General features: G+C 39.3%; 1 long non-coding RNA gene across 1 annotated transcript in view; it reads left to right on the top strand.

The window, feature by feature from the left end:
• Positions 1,781 to 7,450, top strand: part of LOC110262807 — a 22,174-nt gene continuing 16,504 nt past the window's right edge. The window contains exons 1-2 of the long non-coding RNA XR_002347810.1: positions 1,781 to 1,791; positions 6,440 to 6,442. This is a non-coding gene — a long non-coding RNA (uncharacterized LOC110262807). The remainder of the gene's footprint in view (positions 1,792 to 6,439; positions 6,443 to 7,450) is intronic.

The raw sequence follows: 7,450 nt of genomic DNA on the forward strand, positions 1-7,450 counted from the left end.
ACAAAATACACCGCAATAGTGGGGCGACTATACAAATGAGGACTATCCCTAACCTCCTCAAATGTATAGAACCTAATGACCCGAATTATATACTTTGTGAGATTCACAAACGGTGTTTTAGCCACCACGTCAGAGGCAAAATCGTAGGTCAAAAAGTCATCCGAGCCGAGTACTTCTGCCCCTCTATCATCAAAGATCCCCTCAAATTGGTCAAAAACTGCAAAAATGCCAAATCCATGCTGACCTTCACCAAGTCACCCCCACCAACTCAATGTGATAACGACAAATCAACCTTTCAGAACCTAGGGAATTGACCTTGTAAGACCCTTCCCCATGGCTCCTGGGCAACACCGATTCCTTATAGTCGCCATCAACTGTGACACAAAGTGGATTGAAGCCGAGGTGCTAGCCACCATCACGGCCACTCAATGCCAAAAGTTCTTCTGGAGGTAAGTCATAATTCGTTTTGGAATCCCCGAGATTGTAATCTCAGACAACGAAACCTAGTTCACGGACAAACCATTTAAGGAGTTTCTAGAAGGACTCGGCATTTTCCAACAGTTCAACAAGGTGGAGCATCCACAAACCAATGGACAAGTAAAAGTAGCCAACAAAATCATCATGAAAGGCCTCAAGAAATGATTAGACGAGGCCAAGGGCCTATGGGCCAACGAGCTAGAATCCGTCCTCTAGTCGTACCGAACATCCCCTTAAACCTCAACCGGAGAGACCCCCTTTCAGTTGACATACGGCCTAGAGGCCGTTATTCCGATGTAGGTCGGGGATCCCAGCTCGCAGAAAACCATAGGAGGACACGATGAGGAAGCAAAACAGGATCTCACAGATGAGGTCAGGAGCATAGCACACATACGGGAGCAAGCCCTAAAACAAAAGATAAGCCTAAGGTACAACCGTGGCATGGTGAAACGAGACTTCAAGCTGGGAGACCTCGTCTTATGACTGATAAATCCCACTTTTAGGGTTTATCTTGTGCTTAATTTAGTGGATTTTATCCATTATTCTCACACTTATTCATATAATTCGCATGTTTTACATTTTTCTTCCTAATTTTGTGCTATGATTGAAAACATGCTTCGTTGGCCTTAAATTTTCTAATTCTAATCCTCTCTTATTACCATTCGATGCCGTGATATGTTTGTTAAGTGTTTTTAGGGTTTATAGGGCAGAAATGGCTTAGAGGATGGAAAGGAAGCATGCAAAAGTGGAAGGAACACAAGAAATTGAAAAAATTGCTAAGCTGTCAATCCTGACCTCTTCGTACTAAATCGATCATAACTTGAGCTATAGAGGTCCGAATGAGGCAGTTCCAGTTGTGTTGGAAAGCTACCATCTGGGGATTCACAATCATATGCAATTGTCATAGTTGCCTTGCAATTAGGTGACGCATACACTTGGATGATGCGTACGCGTGACCGGGAATTCTCCAGTGACGCGTACGCGTGGCTGACGCATACGTGTGACGAGCTGTCACGTGCTGCAGATATCAGAAGTCACTGGGGGCAATTTTTGGGCTATTTTTGGTCCAGTTTCAAGCCCGAAAATGAAGCTTAGAGGCTGTAGAGTGGTCAGAATGGGATGAATGAATCATTCACTTTCATTATTCACATTAGTTAGTTTAGATGTAGTTTTCTAGAGAAAGGGGCTCTCTCCTCTTTCTAAGTTTTAGGATTTTTAGGTTTATCTCTTCTCAATTTCAGATTTCTACCTCATTTTAATTTAGGCTTCTTCTACTTTTATTAGTTCTATTGCTTTAGTTTATCAATTTCTCTTGTTGATTCTTTTATGTTGCCAATTTAGTTTATGCATTCCTTTTGTTTCCTTTACTCCATATTAATGCAATTCATGTTTCATGTTTCTTATTGTTCAATTGCCTTGCTATTGTTATTCCTTTGGAATTGTTAGTCTTAGATTTTACATTCTCTCATTACTTTTCTATGCTTTTATTTTGTGCCTTCCAAGTGTTTGATAAAATGCTTGGGAGGATTTGAAATTAGATTTTTATGTTCTTAACTTGGATTGATCAATTAGAGACTCTTGAGTTATCAAAACTCTTTTGTTGATTGGTAATTGAAAATTGCTAGTTGGCTTAGGCTTCACTAAATGTAGTCTTCAATTAGAACTTGTGAACTTAAGTTGATTTTGCTCACTTGACTTTCCTTCATTGTTAGAGGTTAACCAAGTGAAAGCAAAGGCCAATTACCATCACAATTGATGATGATAATGAGGATAGGAATTCCGATTTTCAATCCTTGCTAGTACTTTTCTTAGTTGTTAGTTTATTTTCTTGTTATTTACATTCCTTGCTTATTAAACTCAAAACCCAAAAAGATACAATCTCATAACCAATAATAAACTACACTTCCCTGCAATTCCTTGAGAGACGACCCGAGGTTTGAATACTTCAGTTAATTTTATTGGGTTTGCTTAAGTGACAAATAATTTAAATATTGATTGAGGTTTAATTGTCGGTTTAGAACTATACTTGCAACACGATTATTTTTGTGAAAATCTTTACCGACATTTATCCCCCATCAATTTTTGGCACCGTTGCCGGGGAATTGCAAATGTGTGCCTTATTATTGGTTATTGTATATATTTGCTTTTTTCTTGTTTGTTAGTTTTTATTAGTTTTAGAATTTTGTTGCTTATTTTTATTAGTTTTTGTTTTTATTTGCTACCATGAATTCTCACCCTTTGGCTATGAGTTTGGTTCAAATTATGTTGTAGGGAATGGAAGCTACAATGAGAACATGCATCAAGGATGAGACAATTAAAGGTGGAAGAAGCCTCAATGATTTGATCAATCCTCTTGGCAACAACCCTTTCCAACTTACTATGAGCAATAGCCATTCTAAGATGCCTATCAATCCAATAGCTATGGTGGACCCCCTTGTAATTACCAACAAACCCCGCCATATGCCTATGAACCCCCTCCTCAACATAGTTTTGAACCACCATACTCACAAACTCCGTTTTACCAAACACCTCCATATGACCCTAATCCATATCCACCATACCAACCACCTTATGAGCCAAATGAACCATACATAGAGCCACCCTAATTCCAACCTAATTACTCCTAAGAACCACCACTTCAATATACACCACCTCCAATGTATGAGAACTTTCAACCACAATATGATCCTAATTATGTTAGCCAAGCGGAACAAGAGCCACCAGATCATTTTAAGGAAGCAATGAATCGACTTCAAGCAACCATCCATCAAATGGAGCGAGAGGAAAGCCGAAAAGCACAGGAAGCTCTAATGGCTAACAAATCTCAACTTGAAAACAAGGGACTGGAGTGTGTTGTGCAACAAGTAGAAAAGATGGAGAGTGTTGAACCGCCACATCCTTATCATGATGAACCACCCTCTTATCATGAACCTTTCCTCCCAAGCAATGAACCCTTATATCCACCCCAATATCCAATGGATCACACTCTTAGTATTCTTCTTCAAGGGAAAAGAGAGATGCAAATGGAGGTATTAAAATTCACAGATGCCTTGACTGAGGTAGTAAGTTGATTAGCTTCCCAACGTTTGGACACTCAAGGAACTCCCATGGCTACATGTGGAGAATCTAATGAAGAACATAGCATGAAGGAGAGATTAGAAATCCCGATGGAAAATGAGGAATGTGGCTTTTTATGGGAACAATTGGAGGCAGCCGTAATTGTTGAAGAGGAAGAAGTGGTTGAAGACTTAGGAGATGCGGAACCTCCATGGGAATCTCAAGGCATAGAAACTCCCTCCAAGAAATTTGAATTTGAGGTCGAAGAAGCGTGTCAAGAGGTAGAAGTTATTAAGGAAGAGCACAATGGAGTGGAGCTTGAAAGATTATTAAAAACACCTCTCTCCAAGCCATTGCCATCCAACACAACATTCAAGTGGATTGGGAAAATGAGGAATGTGGCTTTTTATGGCAACACAATCTTAGGTTCATTATGGTTGGATGTTCAAGGTCTAAGTACAATGGTTGGCATAGCTCTCAATTGATTGGGTCTAGGAAGTTGTTGGGATGGCTCAATGAGAATTCGGATTGCTTGCCACCCGGTTGGAACAATGATGATCAACTTAAAGACGGGTGTAGAAACAAGATTTGGGATCCCGGCATACAAGAGGATCAACTTTGGGAGCTCAAGGCTTGTAAAGAACTTCATCAAGGCTTGGTGAATTTACTTGGAAATGTTGGAGCCTATTGGAAGTCCAAACGTTGGTGAAAGTTTCAAGATGAGTTCAAGCACAAGCCACCATGACATGGAGCTCACCAAATGTCCAACTTAAGGACTTTAACTAAAAGTGCTAGGTGGGAGACACCTCACCGTGGTAAATTCTTTCTATTATTCCTTTTATTTCTATTGGTAACAAGTTGAATTTTCATTTTTAATTAAGTTTATTTAGTTTAAGTTGTGATCTAGCTTGTTTAATAATGTTTGGACTTATTTTGGTAGCTTTTTAGGTTCTCAACCAGCTTTTAAAAAAAAATGGGCTGTCACGCGTACGCGTGACCAACGCGTACGCGTCGATGCCAAGTTTGCTATCTAGTATAATGAACAGAGAGTTGCATTGGAACTGTGCGGGTGGGGTGCCAGGCGCACAACCCAATCCACGCGTGCACGTTGCTGACACGTACGCGTCATTTGCATTTTGGCATTCCACGCGTGGGCGTGGGTGACGCTTATGTGTCGTTCCTTCATGCCATCTTTGGTACAGCGAACTGAGAGTTGTGCTGCCACTGTGCGAGTACTGTGTGAGGAGCACAATTCACACTCACGCGTACACGTGACCGACGCATACGCGTCACCTCCTTATTCTGCAACCCACGCGTACGCGTTGGCAACGCTTACACGTCGCTTCCTGTTTTCCATTCTTCTTCTTTCTTCTCTCCTTTCTTATTATTTCTTCTTCATTTCTTTAACTTCTCATACTTATTCTTTTTCATTCTATTTTACTCATTGTATTTGCATACTTTCATTCATTGTATTTTAGTCTTGTGCATGTTTTTATTTTCTTTTCTAAGTTTGCTATTTCTCCATTGGTGTTAAATGTTTTTACTCATCTGTTGAATATTTCTTCCATTGTTTTGGTGCCTAGTGACTTGTTATGCATTGTTGGGTAATATTATTTATGGATCAATCCTAATCTTTTATGACACTTGTATTCCTTTTGCATTGATATGAACTTCTATTGTCTTTCATAACCCACTCTCTCCCTCATTGTTGCAATTCTTACACTATTGATATGCCATTCACCTATATTGTTTTCTCATTTGCATGTTGTAGCTATCATGTAGTTGAGAACCTCATTATTATTTGGCATTGGCCAACCCATATTTGTTTGTATATCTTTGTTTGTGGGTTATTCTTCTTCCTTTTTCTCTACTTTTAGGATGGCCACCAAGAAGGAAAACAGAAAGCTTATAAATAGGGAGAGCAAACAAGTCCCGCCGCACAATCTTTGGAGAAAGCGCATTATTTGTAGCAACCCGCCCACTTGCACATCTTTACATGCACTGAGGACGGTGCAATCTTTAAGTGTGGGGAGGTCGATACCAACTTTCGTGGGTTAGTTACTTTCTTTTCAACACCAATGTTTAGTTTTCTTTGTTACTGAGTTGTTGCATTGCACGATAGATTGCATGTGTAGTTAATTGCTTGCATTTATGTACCACTTGGTTGAAGTGATGAATTATTTTCCAGGAAACTTTTTATAGCATTTCACTAATTTGAATTAAAATTATTTGTTAAACTTGCTTGAAGAAATTTATTTTGGAACATGGTTTTAGAGCTCGAACACACAAAACCAGTGAGATTTTGAACCTATTTGATTGGTTGCATCGTATCAACCAATATTCTGTTTTGGTGTGTGTTGTTCTCTCTAAAATTGTGATCTTTGTCTTGCTTGATTCTATATTTCCATTGTTTGATATATGCATGCACTTATGTGATTGAGGCCTTTGTTTTACTGAGCTTACATACCCATATGGCCTTATCCCTTTCATTATCCTTTGCAAACCAATATTGAGCCTATTTTACCCATTTGTTCTTTACTTTAGCACATCATTAACTCTAAGTGGAAAACAATAATGTCCTTAATTTGAATCCTTGGTTAGCTTAGACTAGTGAGAGTGCTCATGAATTAAGTGTGGGGAAATTGGGTTTGGAAACGTTTAGTTTGGGAATTGGGTGTTGTATATTTTTGGTGAATTTGTGAAAAGATAGTTAAGCACATATTCTTGCATTCAATACCTTAATCATATGCATTGATAAAAACAAAAGTAAAAAAAAAGAAAAAAAGGAAAAAAAAAAGAAAAAAGACCAAATAATAAAAGGAGACAAAATGCCCCAAAGCAAATGGTGATAGCAATGCATATGTGATGAGCGGATAATTTATACGCTTTTTGGCATTGTTTTTAGTATGTTTTTAGTAGGATCTAGTTACTCTTAGGGATGTTTTCATTAGTTTTTATGTTAAATTCACATTTCTGGACTTTACTATGAGTTTGTGTGTTTTTCTGTGATTTCAGGTATTTTCTGGTTGAAATTGAGGGACTTGAGCAGAAATCAGATTCAGAGGTTGAAGAAGGACTGCTGATGTTGTTGGATTCTGACCTCCCTGCACTCAAAGTGGATTTTCTGGAGCTACAGAACTCCAAATGGCACGCTTCAAATTGCGTTGGAAGTTAGACATCCAGGGCTTTCCAGAAATATATAATAGTCCATATTTTGGCCAAGAATTGACGACGTAAACTGGCGTTCAACGCCAGCTTTCTACCCAAATCTGGCATCCAGCGCCAGAAAAGGATCCAAAACCAGAGTTGAACGCTCAAACTGTCACAGAAACTGGCGTTCAACTCCACAAATGGCCTCTGCACATGCAACACTCAGGCTCAGCCCAAACACACACCAAGTGGGCCCCGGAAGTGGATTTATGCAGCAATTACTTACTCATGTAAACCCTAGTAGCTAGTTTATTATAAATAGGACCTCTTACTATTGTATGAGGCATCTTTTGATCAGTTATATGCTATCTTAGATCACAATAGGGGGCTGGCCATCTCGGCCATGCCTGGACCTTTCACTTATGTATTTTCAACGGTAGAGTTTCTACACTCCACAGATTAAGGTGTGGAGCCCTGCTGTTCCTCAAAGATTAATGCAAAGTACTACTGTTTTCTATTCAATTCTTCTTATTTCGCTTCTAAGATATCCATTCGCACCCAAGAACGTGATGAAGGTGATGATTATGTGTGACCCTCATCATCCTTCTCCCTTATGAACGCGTGCCTGACAAACACTTCTGTTCTACATGAATTAAGCTAGAATGAATATCTCTTAGATCTCCTAACCAGAATCTTCGTGGCGTAAGCTAGAATGATGGCGGCATTCAAGAGAATCCGGAAGGTCTAAACCTTGTCTGTGGTATTC

The sequence above is a fragment of the Arachis ipaensis genome, chromosome B05 (genome assembly GCF_000816755.2).
Source record: "Arachis ipaensis cultivar K30076 chromosome B05, Araip1.1, whole genome shotgun sequence".
Lineage (NCBI taxonomy): Eukaryota > Viridiplantae > Streptophyta > Magnoliopsida > Fabales > Fabaceae > Arachis > Arachis ipaensis.